This window comes from Talpa occidentalis, unplaced genomic scaffold (assembly GCF_014898055.3).
Source record: "Talpa occidentalis isolate TD23 unplaced genomic scaffold, MPIMG_talOcc4v2.1 talOcc4.2, whole genome shotgun sequence".
Classification (NCBI taxonomy): domain Eukaryota; kingdom Metazoa; phylum Chordata; class Mammalia; order Eulipotyphla; family Talpidae; genus Talpa; species Talpa occidentalis.
Window position 1 is genome coordinate 99,710,970 of NW_023602073.1, and position 17,137 is coordinate 99,728,106.

At 33.0% G+C, this 17,137-nt stretch overlaps 1 long non-coding RNA gene across 4 annotated transcripts in view; it reads left to right on the top strand.

The window, feature by feature from the left end:
* Nucleotides 1-17,137, top strand: part of LOC119253389 (uncharacterized) — a 264,080-nt gene that overhangs the window by 137,034 nt on the left and 109,909 nt on the right. Inside the window, exon 4 of one of the 4 annotated variants that reach the window (XR_008553293.1) lies at nucleotides 8,319-8,386. The exons of the other annotated variants lie outside the window; for them this stretch is intronic. This is a non-coding gene — a long non-coding RNA (uncharacterized LOC119253389). Of the gene's footprint in view, nucleotides 1-8,318; nucleotides 8,387-17,137 lie in introns of those variants that run through there. 4 annotated transcript variants of the gene reach the window in all.

The following is a 17,137-nucleotide window of genomic DNA, read 5'->3' on the forward strand; positions in this document are numbered from 1 at the left end:
TAGGATGTAACAAAAGGAGAGGAGAGATACTGACCAGCAACTTCATAAGCACTTCTTCAAAAAGCTGCAATCAGATAATTTGCTGATGCCATGAGGGAATGTGGAGTGGAATGTGTCTGTGTCTCTGCATGTATATGTATGTGTCATGTTTCAGAGGAGGTGGGCAGAGCAGAGGAAAATTCAGAAATCATGCTTCCCCATATCATTTATTGTCTGTTTTTAGTGTAGAAAGTAGCTTAATATAATCATACAAATATACTCATTTTATAATATATAAAGCACTAATTTTTAAATATCACATCATTTTTCTTCTTCCTCCTCCTCCTTTCCCTCTCCTCCCTCTCCTCACTTCTTTCTCTCTCTTTCTGTCTCTCACAGACATTATGACAATCTTTTCATGATATGTTTCTCTGAAATATTTCTTCATTGCTTCCTTCATAAGCCATTAAATCATTTTTACTTAACAAACTCTATTTTCTTTCTAGTTTTCATTTTCTTCACCACTTGTAACTGCAAATTTTAAATTTTAAAGATTCTGCTGGCATCACCTTATGGTCCAGCCACTTTTAATAAATATATTTGGTATTTCTATCTCCTTCTCACAGACTGTCAGTTTTTGGGTTATTTATTCTTTATATTATATGTATTATTGCATTAATATATTTATACTTTTTATGTGTTTATCTATAGGCATATTCTATTTACCTACCACTGATTATTAAAAAGACCACACTTTTCCACTGTCATAAGTCATTTTGGTCATAAACCAGTACTAGAAGGTATTTTTAGATTTTGTTCCTGATCAGTTTTTCAGTTTTTGTCATTTCCCCTAATTAGTACAGCTTAAAAAAATACTGATATCAGGTGAAAAATTTCTTCCCATTTTGTTTTAACTGTTCAAGTACATATGAAATATCCTTGACATAGAATTGCTAGACAAATTTTGGAATTTTCATGCCAACGTCTACCACAAAATATAAGATTTTTATTAGAGTTTCATTTATTTTGGGGGGAACTTGGTACTTTTAAAACATTAAGGTCACAATTTCATGAATGTAGTATATCCCTTCATTTTTATTTCTTTACTAATGTCACCAATACTGATTAAAATGTTACTTGAAGAATTTCTTTACATTTTTTCATTAAATGTGTCTCTTGATTTTATGTACTCAAATCTCATGCTATTGACAATCACTTTGTTTTTAGTTTAATTTTTTATCACTTGCTACCAGTTTTCAAAGATAAAGCTCTATATTCATCAACCCTATTAATGTGCTAATTTTAATTTTTGTTGGTTTACTTATTTTTTTATTTTCTTGATAATATAAATTGATATTTTTATTGTTTTACATTTTCTATCATTTACCTTTTTTTTCAGTATATTATTATACTGGTTACACATTCTAATAAATAAAAATGATTATCATGAACATTGTTAAATCATTCCCTATCTAGAAAACCATTTTTAATACATTTTACTATTAAGTGGTAGCTTTACAAATGTCATCTATTCACTTACTGATCCATGATTGATGAAAAAGATATTTATTCTTCCTAGTTTCCTGAAGTTTTCATAACACATTTATAATACCTATTAATATGATTATAAAAATCATGTCCTTAATTTTGTTAATGTGTATAATTGCACTGATTGATTACCAAAAATTAAACCAAATTCATAATTGTGGGAAAAATTTTGATAATAATACATTATCCTTTTTTTAATAGTTTGCTATTATGGTTTGTATGCTTGCATTTCTGGAATAGCGAATAAGGCCCAAACCCACTGTCACCTTTTCCTCCAAAAAGCTCACTTGTGGTTTCCTATATTTGGTGCACTTCTCAAACTACCCCATTGTTACCTTGAGAGCTTTTAACCTTCTGAGCCACTTTTTACTATTCTTAGTGTCATTATGAATCTGTCCCTTTTGTATAACTTTATGGTCATTTTAATGAGATTAAGGAATAGAAGAAAGGCTGAATGTGAGTTAAGCTAACTTATCTAAGTGTTGGAAAAGAAAATATTTACTGAAACTTTTAAATAAGCAGTAAGACTTCATTTACAGCTATTATAGTAAGGGAGAGTGCTTGAATTAAACTTCCCTAAAATAAAAGATGGGATAATTTTAAGCTCTGGAATGAGCTAGTGGAAAAAGTACAGGAGGACACCATGCGTGGTCGTTAATGTGAGTAAGTCATCTGTATTTGTTATTTGACACTTACCTAAGATAGACTTCTACACAGGGACACTGTGTACTTCAAGATTACATTTCAAGTAAGTACTGATAGTTTCCAAATCTTGGAGAAATATCTTCTAGGGTTGTCAAAGATTTATATGACAAAAGAGCAGAGAAATAATTTATATTTGTAAGTTTCTAAAGAAAATAATCCAAGAAAAGTGAGATGGGGTGTGTGTAATCAGAAAGAAATCTCAGTATTATGTTGAACTTAGAGGAACATTAAGGTCATTGCGGTCACTATCTTCATCAGAATCTCAGAATTAGTATTTAAAAGCCTTCCCAAATAATTCTTAAGCATGTGATATGTTTTATAATTGTGACACTGTTAAATTATGGTGATGCTTATATGGTTCCCTGTGGGTTCTCTGAATCCTACCCACACCCTTGCGACTGGCAGAAACTTTAGGATTTGTTTTAATAGTCTTAAATGTTGGAAATATTTAACTCAAACCCTGATTAAACTTATTGAGTTTTTTTTTTTTTTCTCTCTCTAACTACGTTGCCAAATATATACTTTGGTCTCTATAAAAGAAATTCACTTTGCTTTCTCCCCCACCTACAAATAATTTCGTTAATTGTTTTTTGAGAATGATTGCATTGTTTTACATGTGGTCTTCATAATGTTTAATTTTGGAGATTAAATTAATACCAGAAAATAGTTCTTAAAGTTATGAAAATAATATATAGTCACACCTAGATAACCTGCAGGGTATTTCCCATATGTCACAACAATGGCAACACTAATCTGGGCTCTGTTAATATAAAATTCAGAAATTTTTTCATGACTGGGCCATTAATTTAGCGTTCTTAATCAAATAAGCAGGTAAAAGAATGTTATCATACTTCTGAGGCTACCTGAAGCCCTTTCTATTTCTACAGAGTTAATAGCCTTATAGAGATTACTGGGAAGGAAGATAGCAAGCAGGTCATTACATTAGTGAGACCCATACATATATTGAAACATTAGTGTTTCTCCCACTTAACTAGAAGTAGGACACTGGCAGCTATTTTATAGCCACTGCTTCCTATCACTTGAACTATCTAAAGAACTGCTTTGTGGACCCTTCCACCCCACCCTAGGTTGCTGCATTGCTAAACCTTGGACATGACCAAGACTGTCATTTTAAGGACCCTTTTTCCTGCTTCTGGTTCTTGAGCTAAGTTAATGGATCTTACCTGCCTTTAGCAATACCCCTGAGGCTTGCCTAAAGGTTTTAAATCCAATTTCAGAAGTAACCTTAAGCCTCTAAAATTTTCTGTTAGGATCACTAGTAAGATGGTTGTGATAAAAAATGGATGATTTGTGTGACCTTCACTGAGATCAGCATTGCTAATGTAGATGGGAAAAAAAAATGTAGCTGATGGCTTTTGTGAACCAATTGTTCATAGATGTGAGCTCTGGTTATATCTTTCTATGGCAGGGTTAATTTGTCATATAGTTTTTAGATTAAAATTAAGCCAATTGATATTGAAATTAGATATTTTCCTTGTTAAACAAGTTAATATTTTCCTCCGGATTTTATTGATAGGATTTCATCATTTATAGATAATTATGCTTTCATTAACATAGTAGGTATTTTTTGTCATGTTCAATCTGTTTCATAATTCTGGAATGCTAATATTTTGTTTGCTTAAAATATTTTCACAAAAATATATGAATTTTGCTCCAAAGACACAGAAATAATTTTATTCAAAGAATACCCATTTTCTTCAAATTAAATGAAAGTATAATATTCCAACATCACATTAATGCTATTTTAACATATTGTGGAATGTGTATTATGTATAAGTTAGTTTCTCACCAAAAAACTACTACTCAAGCATGCAATTTAATAAAATTTAGTCCACCAAAGACAGATTCAAAAATCCAGTTCTTTACCTCCAGGAGTTAACCCAGTAGCAATGTCTGGTTATTGTGCATTTGAAATGCACAATAAAATGTTTGTAAGTATAAAATATACACTGGATTTCAAAGACTTATTAAGTAAAAATAATTGATATTTATTTTTGACTCATTTCATCATAAAATATACTTTGTATATACTGCATTATATATTATTAAAATGATACTTTCTTTTAGCATTTTTAGTGTGGTTACTAGAAAATTTAAAGTTACATATGTGCTTTTATCATATTTTATTGGATAGGGTTTCTCTAATGCTCAGGGCAAATTGAATTTCTGCCTTTAACGTCAGTGCATTTATGTGTTAGACTGTGAATACTTAAATTAAATATGAGTTATGAAAATAGTAACAAAACCAGATACTCAGAATCATTTCCCATGGTTGAAATTAGCAGGAATATTAGTAAATTGCCATTATTCAATTATTTTTTAACCGACAAAACATCTAGTTTATATGTTTCAATATTTTTATACCATATATTTTCCCTTTGATTTAAAAGTGTGCTGGTATTTCTCTGGTGATATCAAATGACCATGACTATCTTCTTCTTACCCCAGAGCATCCAATCTAATTTTTTCTGTATCAGGGCTCAAAATTCCCATTTTGATAAGAAATTTATTTGTGAAGATTTGTAGACTGGACCAGAACACATTTAAATTTGTTTTAGAATTTATGCAATAATGTTCAGATGGTTTCCTGTGAATTCCTTGAAATCTACTCTAACAAATAGCATAAAGTTTTGGATTAAAATATTGGGTAGATTGAAAGAAATACAGTGATGCCCTTAAACTTTAATGGGCAGGGAAGCTAATCTTAAGCCATTATTAGGATTCTAATTTGAATAAAAGTGAATGATAGATTGGATGCTCCAGAAACTAGAAATAGAGAGAGATAATGGAAAATAAGAGGAAAAACTCATAGGAGTGAAATAGTATATCTGCCTGAGCCATAAAAGAAGACAGGTCCTGATTGTAAGATTAACTAAATTTCTTGTTATAATGTGATCTATAGCCAGTTGCTCTTTGACCTAACTCCCCTTAAATAGCATACCACTATGGTCCCAAGAGTTTTGCTATGCATCAGTTCCCTAAAAGAGCTGACTATGAAGATACAAGAAGGAATTTCTATGCCTGAGGTAGAGAGAGAAAAGACCAAAGAGGTTAATAGATTGGACAAGTCCAGATGGGGCAGAGTCAGTGATAGTGAGCTGAGCAGAAGAGTGGAAAAAAATTAAAAAGTTTCAAACATACCTGATTATATGTGATAGTTTCTCAGAGATGACTAAAGAAATTCTTTAAGGAAAATAATTGCAGAAGTAGCCCGAATTCCAAAGGTTTCTAGAAACAGTTTGAAGTTTCAGGAAACATGGAGCTTTAGCAATGTCATTGTATACATTGGTTAAAACTGGACTCTCAAATGCTTCAGATAAGGCAGACAGAAAATGTATTTTTAAAAGTTCTGCCCTTATCCACCTCTCTTCACACACATATTTACATCTCTACTGAAAATGTATTTCATAGTGTCTTTATTTTGAGGTTGAGTTTTCTGGTCAAATTTGAAACTCATCGAAGAGCACTTTAATTATAATTTGTATGGAAGGCCTCCATGGTTTTTTCTATGGTGGAGACACTTTCTGCTATCTTCTTTGTATTTTTTTTTTTAATAGAGGCATGTTTTATTTATTTATTTGTTTGTTTGTTTGTTTATACATGCACTGGGTACAGTCAGAAGCTCAGGAGGGTGAAATAATTCACCAAGGCGGGGAGCAGAGCAGGCAGAAGGACCGAAGTACACTGCTGAGGGGAGCAGCGGGGGCGGCAGGAGAGGTCTGCGCGCCATGTGGGACCCTCCTCTGGTGGCCGGGGAGCAGCCGGGGATCAAACCGGCACCGCAGAGGCTGCGGGCAGCTTCGCAACCCAGCGCTCAACCGCTGCGCCACCGGGGAGGCCCTCTTCTTTGTATTTTTGAGATGATTTATCTTTTACTGTTCAATGCTAGTATGGAAAATTCACCTTAGTCAATTGAAAACCTGCCTCCCTTAATTTCAATTCACTTGCCCTAATACCTTCCAGCTTTTCAGTTATGAATAGCCCATGAAGTAACTGTCCTAGGTAAGGGATTTTACAAAAGTAATTCTTTGGCCTGAGATCTTTGCTTGATTGACTTGCTATGCACAGCTGTATTCTCTTTAATCACCGAAATGAGGTTCTCCCTACTCTTTTCCAGCATTCTGACAGCATAAAGTGGCAAATAGAATTTTAACTTGAGCTGCATTAAAATAAAATGATTACTTCATTACCAATAGTACTTAATGAACTTTTGCTTAGGACCAAGGAAATTAAAAATGTTATCATTTTTTTGGCCTCCCCAGTGGTGGTGCAGTGGCTGAGTGCTGGGTTGCGAAGCTGCCCGTGGCCTCTGCAGTGCCGGTTCGATCCCCGGCTGCTCCCCGGCCACCGGAGGAGGGTCCCGCATGGTGCGCAGACCTCTCCTGCGGCCCGCTGCTCCCCTAAGCAGTGTACTTCGTCAGTCTGCCTGCTCTGCTCTCCCCTCTGGCTCTGGTGAATTCTCTCACCCTCCTGCACTTCTGACTGTACCCAGTGCTTGTATAAATAAATAATCTTTAAAAAAAAGTTATCATTTTTTAATTCTTTTTTGCCCTTGAGCTTACTACCAAATCCAAGTTCCTGGTGAATATAGATCCAGGTCATTATATGACATTCTTGATATCTACCTAAAGTTTGCCAACCTTGTACTCATTTCTCTTTACTTCTCTCACTGGTCTTCATTTGTAGTGACTGACTTGAAACATGCTGCTTGGGGGGAAAATAAGCAAATAATGTAACATGTGATATCTACTCACATATTCTTTCATTCAACAAACAAAATGTGAAGTGTCAACTTTAACTTGATAGTCATTAATAATAACTATGAAATGTCTAGTTAGTAGGGCTATCTTACCCCCCCTCCCCTTTCTTCCTCTCAGAATAAAATTTCTATTGATATGATAGTCTATCTTTCACATTTATTTTCATTTCTGTTAATACTCATTGCTGCCCTAATTTGTTTTCTCTTGTGGAATTGAAATTATTGCTTTAGAAAGATCACTTGCAATTGAGTGATAGGAAGAAAATTAGACAAGAGGACACTAAACCTATGGAGGAGGCAATCTGATCCATGGCGCTGTATTAGAGATGAGGAAAGCATTGGGAATATTTGGAACATAGGTTTAGAAAGCTAGCTGCTTAAAGATATATGAGCTAAGGAAAAGTAAGTATAGGAGTCTGTGATGGCATGTTTAATGTGCAAGTGCTTTGCAAATATTTTTCATGAAAAAAACATTTTAAACATTTTTGTGTGACTATCCAAAGTGAAGTACCATTGGATTCACTGCAGGTGTATGAAATCTTTCTTTTATAAATTTGGATTAAAATAATAATAACTAAAATATCAGGTGGAAGAATAAAATAGTTGGAAAGAAATAACTAGAGGTATAGATATTCTGATTTCCTGAAATTTGAACTAATGATAGTTAATATTTATTTTGCAGTGCCAGATATATTATTTTAAATAATTACCTATATTAAATAGCTAAGTATTCACAATAGCTCTGCAAGTTAGGCACTGATATTTTTCCAATTTAACATGAAGAAATTAAAGTCTGAGTCATTTAGTAACTTGTCCAGTGTTCTATAGCTTAATAGAGTGAGGATTGGAAAAAACTGAAGCCCTTTTGACTTGTAACCTGGAATAGTAATATCTGTATTATCCCTGTAGCTTAAATTTCCAAGTGCTTTTTAAGAGCAAGTACAGCATCTTACTGTTTTTGAATGCAATATAAAAATATACATTAAAAGTTCTCTTTTTTACATTTAAAAAAGAATAGGTTTATTATAAAAAGGAGAAAGAAGGGCACAGTGCTGCTGCTGCTTTTGAAAGGAAAATGTTTGAGTAAAGAAACACCTGTATAGACATAGGTAGGCAGTCTTTGGACAAGAACTGCCTAAAATTTCATGTGTTCTATCTACCGCAGAATATTTATTTCTCTCTACCCCAAAACATTACCCAAAATATTTACTTATGACTTAATTATTGCAATATAATTGCATGTGTAGAATTCTTACTACATAACTTTATCTGTATCAATAGAGAATTTTTCTATTTCCCTGTGTAGGAATTGCAAGTTGATACTCTACATTAATGAAACATTTTGATGGACGTGGTGGACTATGGGTGTTTTGGTGGTAGGTGAGTTGTGGTAACACCACATAAAGGGGGAGATCCTATACTTCTAAAACACAAACAACATTGTAAACTGATGTTACCTCAATTAAAAAAAAATGGAGGATAAAAATTTCTGCCAGAATTTGCTTCCAGTAAAGTTCTGATTTTTGATAACTATTTTAAATATATTATTAACATTTGAAGGATAATCTTCTTATTCATTTCCAAAATCATTTTTAAATTGTATCATCATTTTCAATTGTGATCAGCTTGCATTGTTTCCAAGAACAGGTAGTTTGGGGATAGAATCTATAGTAATAGACAGAAAATATATTTTTTTTTAATTCAGAAAATACATTATTAAAATAAACCAAAAGTTTTCAAGCGTTTGTTTATAGTCTATTTAACTTCAAAACATAAATACAAAATAACTTTAGATCTCTGTAAAGCCTTATGGATTGTACATTTTAGAAACATGTTAAAGGAGTGCTTCTGATTTTACATAATTATACTATATTACTTTTACCTTAGCCTTTATCAGAATTATCTAGAAGACTTGTTAAAATGTATTGACAATCCCTTAGTCCCAACCCCAGGTAGTCTAATTCAGTATGTGCATGATAGGGTATATAATTTAGTTATTGCAGGCCTCTAGGTGATGCTTATGTTACTGTTTCATGGACCATACTTCAAGGAGTGTTGCTGTAGTTCACATTTATGACTCTTGAGATACCGCTCTGAAATGAAGTAAAAATAAAAGGGTTAATGCAAATATATAAAAGAGCTAGATCTGTTCCCAACTTCAATACTTCTTGTTTTGTTTGTTTACTTTCGAAACTGAAAGTCTGCCTAGAAAACAGGAAACAAGCAAACAAAACCCTCAAATATTTCACTTATATAGTCCCTGAAAGTAAAAGACAAATCCTTACATTTTTATGCTAAAGAGTGCATCCAGTCAGTCCCTGGATATAAAGGGATCCTACCCATGTGATTTACCTTTTAATCTTTGTCCTCTTTGGCCATCCTTTTCTCATTAGATCCAATAAACACTAATAGTGTATACTAAAATTAGAACTTTAATAGAAAAATAGCAAAGACAGGTCATAAGAACCAGCAATCTTAGAATTGTAATTTACATTCCAGTGGGAGTCATCTATGAAAAGACTTATTTTAATTTAATCCTCAGTTAGGGGTCTTGTTTTAAGAGCAAAAAAGAAACACTGAAATCGGTGCTCTATGAGCAATGCAGATTTTTAATATAGTTAGATTATAAGGTAATAACATTTTGCAAGTTTTTCAAGACTTATGCTCCCACACAGGTTTAATTGCCACCAGCCATTAGCTGAGAACGTTTTCCTGAGAAATATATATTATACAAAAATGTGAATAGAAAACAACTGTTTCAAATATCTTAAACTGCAAAACTCCATGTAATTTTTTTCTATAAAAATTATGCATTTATATACGTACATATATAATCAAAGGGAACAAACTACCTGGGAAATTAAGAAAAAAGAGAGATTTTTATTGAAGTTTCCTTTTTGTTGGCTATTTTAGGAGACAAAAATAATTCAGATAGCATGATAAAAGGTGTGTTGTGATAAGTGTGTTGTGTTTTTTTTCCTCCTTTTTCCCCAACCCAGTTCAACTTCATTCCCCACACTTTACTAAGCTGTTATCATTTTCAGGAGGCTGACTCCAGGACAAGGTAGATCCTATAGCGCTTGATAGCTAGTTTTAGTTGGATTTGGGAAACGATAACACTGGAAGTTTAAAGGAGATAAGTTTCAGTATTTGTTGCCACACCCTCCTTGCTACTTCATTTGTCTCTGGCAGTCATTCCATCTGTGGCAGCATATTCTGTTAATGGGAGCACTTACCCCAAATTCTAGCTTTCTCTAAGCGTTATTAGTAACCACATCCTTCTTGTTCTGTGAGGCCCTTGAAGTGGTAACTGTGTCACTTTATTAACTATCTTCTGGGTGTCTCTATCTATGTATGGTCTGAACCTTTAACCCAGAAGTTTCACTTGGTGATACTTTACACTGGATAGATCTGTGTGCAGTTAACCTGCGCACTGTAGAATGTTTGGCAGTATTCCCGCTCTCTATACATTAGAAGCCAGTAGCAATCTTCCCAGTAATAGTAATCAAAATGTCTCTAGATTTTCTTAAATGTCCCTTGAGGGATAAAATGTACCCTCCCTCTCAATCCCCATGTACACTATAGCTGAGAACCATGCTTGTAAACTATATTAGCTTTAAACTCTGACTTAGGAGTAGAATTCTGATTCATATGATAGAAAATGACTAACTAAAAATGGAAAATATTTTCTTGGCCAATGCCAATATTGTTGAAAAATTAAATCATGATTAATTAAACCTATAGGCTAGATTATATCATGCCATTTAAAATATTTGATGTTTATATATGTATAGGAAAATTCCTTAATGGCACAGCTGTGGTATTTATTTAATAAATTAATTATTTTCCAGATTGGAATTTAAAAAAAATAAGATCTAACACTACCAAAATGTATGTGACATGACAAAACATTCATAATTGTATTATATGAAATAATGTAAACTATTCTAAAGAGTTTTTAGAATACTAAACTAACCCAAAACTTATAAAACATAGCTGTTAGTTGAAATGATGTAACTTATATTATTATTAACTTTAGGAAATTATTAAGGAAAATAAGCTCAGTACCTAAAGTCCAATGAACATATTTTTATAACATAAAATTATTCATATTAATGCTGTTCAGGCATTTCCAGCTCTTTGTTTGTTGACCATAAGGTAAGATTGCATTACACTTCCCCACTAAAGTTAACAGGTCATATGATCCCTTTTCCCTATCAGAAATATCAAAAACAATATATATATTTTTCTTTTCCATTTTGGAATTCTGCACTGTACTTGGATCTCATATTCAAATGCAATCATGGTACGTATTGGTCAATCTCAACCTCATGATAAATAACAATAAGCACTAGCTAATCATATTATTTAGTTCATGAGCTCTAGCAGAGTTTATCTTTTATGCCCATTTTGAAATTTCAAGTTATTAAATTCAAAGTTACTTATTAATTTATCATTCATCATAAAGGTGGAGGAAACACTGAACATAATTATAAACATCTTATTAGATTTAATATATTAATTTCACAGGGAAATATATTTAATCACTTAAATAAAAAGCTAATATTTAGATCAGATAATTCGTATTACTTTAGTAAACTACTTGGCAATTAATTCTTTCTAAAATTAAAATAATCCTTTAATTATTAGCTCATCTATTCTCAACCATCTATTCTCAACCCTGGTGAAATATGGAAACTGAAAGTTTTCTAATTGTGGCATATCTGAATTTTAACCTGTCTTTTAAATCCTCTTCAGTGATTTTTCTAATATATCATATTTTCTTTCCTATGCTTATTAATTCCTAGATTATAAGGTACCACAAATAATTATAGACACTGCATCATGTATTCTCTGGCAGGAAGAAGTAATAAAAAGTGTCTACAATGTACTAGGAAATATGAAGGGGGATTCCATATGCAAAATAATTCAATGCTCATAACTATACTATAGAGGTTTATTGCTGTTACTGTTTGTGTGAATTTGAAAATCTAGTTGGGGCCTCCCAGGTGGCGCAGTGGTTGAGCGCTGGGTTGCGAAGCTGCCCGCAGCCTCTGCAGCGCTGGTTTGATCCCTGGCTGTTCCCTGGCCACCAGAGGAGGGTCCCACGTGGCGCGCAAACCTCTCCTGCCGCCAGCTGCTCCTCTCAGCAGTGTACTTAGGTCTTTCTGCCTGCTCTGCTCCCCACTCTGGCTCTGGTGAATTCTCTCACCCTCCTGCGCTTCTGACTGTACCCAGTGCTTGTATAAATAAATAAATAAATCTTTTTTAAAAAATAAATAAAGATCTAGTTGAACAAATTCAATCATATTACTGTGCTTTCCAAATTACTACCCTAGTGTGTGCACTGGTGGATCAACTTTTTCTTTATAGAAAAACTGTTGCACTAACATAACCCACAGTCTTTTCTAGTAGCTATGAGTCTCAAAACACAGAAAGACGTTAGTTAGCAGAAAATAAGAGGCTTAGGTTGTCTTTTGGCCCTAATTTTTCAATATCAAGGACATTTATGTGTACAAAATGTCAATCTATCTGGTTATGACTTAGTTATTTTTACACTGAATTTACATTTTATTGGTAGAAAGAATAATAATGCCTCACAGGATATTTATGGTAAAATATAAACTCTATAAAGCAGAAGTATTTACTTGGGTGAATTTGCATTTATCTTTTTCAAAGCTGTATCCCCAAATATTGGTTACAATTGAACATACAGTAGGTATTTCACAAATTGTATGTTGTTGAGAACAGTAAATAATGAGATCCACATTTGGATAACAGAATGAGAATTTGAGAAGGAAAAATCAGAGAAAAGATATTAAAGGAAATCACAAAGCATATGAAGTTTCTACAACAGTAAATTTACATCAACAGTAGCTAATAGTTTTGTCTAATAAGCATTATTTTAGAGTGTTCCCATAAAAATATGGTAGCACAAGAACTTTATGTACATTTAATCGAGAGACATCTGTAGGCCTATTTCAGATACTACAGCATTAATACTATCATCATTGTGTAAAATGCACATTCTAGTGATAATGATGTCAGCTTATATGCTAGAAGCAGTTCAGTGCTCTTGTAGATATAGCTAATTTTTGGCAAATTAGTACTCAGAAAACTAGGTTTTTAGAATATGATATCTGAAATTTTATTTTTCTCCTCATTTGTTCATGTGTGTGGTTATATTTAGGTGAGATGCTAAAGTTTCTTTATATAGAAAATTAATTATTCTGTTTCAGCCTTCACTATTGTTTTTCTTTCCCCACCCCTTCAGTGACTTCAGCCACAAGTCTTAAAATTCTTGCCACATTATAGCATAATTGCCTGGTGAGTGAAGAGCTAGAAGCAATACCAGAAACCTTTAAAACTTACACAAATGATGCCAGTAAGGTTTGGTACAGTAACAATGCTGCTTTCTATTATAAATAATACACAACTGCAAGTGCATGCCCTGGGCTTTCAGCTGATTAAATATCATAACTACATAAGGTTTCAAATACAGAGGTATGAAAGACAGATTCCTAGTTTTTACCTAGAAACTGAAACTATCACTTAAGTGTTAATTGGTGTTACATTGAGTAACAATGCTGTGAACTGAAAAGGCAAGACAAGGGCTCCCTGCTGTAATGTTAAAAATGGTATGCATTTATTATCAGCTCGCTACATTACCAGTAGTGTGTACACCACCTCATCTAGTTGAAATAATGCAGGAGAACAGTAGGAGGTGAATTGGGCAAACCTGCAAATTGATAAATAGATTCTGTTAATGGACATCTGATTTATATCTCACTATCTTGTATCCTACATTTTCTGGCTATAAATGATTAAAAAGGAAGCTACTTAAATGAGATTTGGTCATGTATTTTTAGAGGTAATGTTATGTAGATGTAAGTTTTTGTAATTAAAAACACAATGTTTTGTACTGTGCACATAATATACACAAATAAAAGTAAACATTTGATGTTGTCAAAGTTTATATTGAGTTGCTATGTCAGAATCCTGGGGAACATTCTGAGCAAAACAAAAAAAATAATCCTTGATATATGTATAATTCCCTTGCAGTTTCAGCTACTGTGTAATATAGATCATTGTTTCCAATTTACATAAGAGGAGGATGATGCTCAAAGAATTGATGCTTAAGACAGGTGCACAATAAGCCAAGATGCCCAATTGCCAATTTTAATTTCTTTGCATTGGACTATGGTGCTATTTACAAGCATGTCAAAATGGAGTGCAGACACAAAACAAGTTTATTCCTTTATTTCAAGTAACATTATTAAAAATTCATATACATTTAATTTTACAGGAAAATAAGTTCTCTAAACCCCTGGCATTTCAGGGATCACTTGTTTCAGGAATAATATAGACAACCATTGTATTTGGTTGTCTGAACTTTTGTACAATCTATTTTCTTGACTAAGAACAAATATTCAGCAAGGGGGCTGGCCCAACATGAAAGAATAGAGAGAACTTGAATTTACCACCTCCTATGATCACAACTCTCACCTAAATAGGAAGTAATCGATACTACTTGAAATATGGACAGACCTGAAATATGGACAGATAAAGCTTGAACAATAAAGGATAAAAATCCAGCATCCAGACCTATACTCTAGGAGAGAGAGGCTATCACCAAGCAAGAAACCCTACTACATGGGGCAATAAGATGCAATTGGGAAGATATCACTAAGATAGAGAACTATTTCCTAAGAAGTGGTGGGGTGGGGACTGTGCCTAACACCTAGTACAAGTGTTCCTGAAACCCCTGCATTGAGGACCAAAAGGAAGTGATCACAGCAAAGTCAAAAAATAGGTAAACACTAAAAATGAGCCTAAATAGACCTGTGAGCAGACTCACTTGCCATGGCACCTAATAATAATATTTCATTGACTGTATGTACCAATGTTTATCCATTCGCCGACTGAAAACATCTTTATTGTTTCCAAGTTTTTGCAACTATGAGAATAATAACTGCTATGAACAATTGTGCGTAGGTTCTTGTGTGGACAGAAGTTCGAAATTCTTTTGGTAAATAAATAACAACATATTATCTCTGGATCATATTGAAAGAGTACTTTTATACAAAACTGCTAATCTATCTTCTAAAATGACTGTAGAATTTTGCATTTCCACCAGCAATGCATGCAAACTTCATTGATACACATCATCACCAGTATTTGGAATTGTCAGTGTTCCTGGATTTTTTCCATCTTAACGGGTTTAATGGTATTTCATTGTTTTCATTTACGTTTCCCTGATCACTTAAGATGTAACACATCTATCATTAGATTATTTGCTATTTATATGCTGTCTTCATTGAGGTCTCTGTTAAAGTTTTTGGTCCATTTTTAATTAGGTTCTTTTTTTCTGTTTTAAATGCCCTTTATTTATTTGGAATGAAGTTGTTTATCAGATGTTTCTTTTGCAAATATTTTCTTCCAGTGACTTTTCTTCTAAATCTCCTAATATTGACTTTTACTTAGAAGATGTTAATTTTAATAAACTCCAGTTTATCAATTATTCCTCACATGAATTATCTTTTGTATCTTTAAAAAAGCACCATACCCAAACTCATACAGTTTTTCTTTTATGTTATATTCTAGGAATTTTATAATTTTATATTCCACATTTAGGGCTATGATACATTTTGAGTTACTTTCTGTGGAGGGTATAGTCATGTGTAGATTCAGGTTTTTTTTTTTTTTTTGGATGTAAGGTTCAGTTTTTCAAGTGTAATTTTTTTGTAGGTGGCTTCATTGCATTGTTTTGTTCCTTTGTTAAAGGACTATATTTATGGGGCCTCTATGCGAGTCTGTTTACCTATTTACCTATTCTTTCACTAAACTTGGTAACTATAACTTTATAGTTAATCTTAAATCGGGGTAGTGTTAATCTTCCAACTTTGTTCTTCTGTTTCAGTATTGTGTAAGATATTCTGGATCTTTTGCTTGTCCATATAAAACTTAAGAATCCCTTTGTTGATATCCACAAAATAACTTGGTGGGATTTTGATTGGTATTGCATAGAATCTGTAGATCAATTGAGGGAGAACTGACATGCTGACAATATTAAGTTCTGTTGATTAACATGGAATATATTTGTATTTATTTGGCTCTTTTTTCCCCATTCATAATATGTCTGCAGTTTTATTTATAAATATATTGTATATATTTTGTTTGATTTATTCCTAAATATTTCTTCTTAGGGTGGAATCTAATGTAAATGGAATTTACACAAGAGAAGGATGATGCTCAAAGAATTGATGCTTAAGACAGGTGCACAATAAGCCAATTGATGTCATCTGTGAACAAAGTGAATTTATGTACCCTTATATGTTTTACGTTGGGGGTGTGTGTGTGTGTGTAATTCCACTAGCAAGAACTTCTAGTACAATATTGAAATAAAATGGTGAGAGAGAACATCCTTGCTTTGTATCTGATCTTAATAGCAAAGCTTCAAACTTCTCATCACAAGATGAGATAACTTAAGATAAGATGACTTTGATTGTTTTTGTAGGTAACTTTAGGTATGCACGTTGATCTCTTTAAAAAATCTCTGTGAAATGCAAGTAAAATAATTTATATAGAATTACCTTTCATATTTTTCACATTTCCAATAGCAAATATTTATTTTTTTCTTTATATCAACTAATTTCCTCACTCTCCAGAAAACTAGTTGTGTTCTGTGATTAATGTCAGTTCTGAAACTACCTACCTGGAATTACTAAAGACCACATAGGTGATCTATCAGTCCAGTCTCCTCTCACAAGTCTATCCTCTCTTCAGATGCCAGCTGCAAGTCTGGTCATTCCATAGTTCTGATCAGCTGGTTATAAACCAGAAGTTCCCAAGATCCCCTCCTCAGAAAGACATTTTACTTACTCTTACTGGTTTATTTAAGAGATACAACTAAGGAATCTTCAAATGGAACATATTCATTGGCAAAGAATGAAGTATATCCATGTGCTCTCTGGGTTTGCCAGGCTCCCAGCACCTGAATTTGTTCACCAAATCAAGAAACTCTTAGTGCCCTATATTTTGAGGATATTATAGAAGCTTCTTTATGTAGACATGCTTAATAAAGTCACTGACCATTAGTGATTAAACTCAATATCCAGTTCTTTT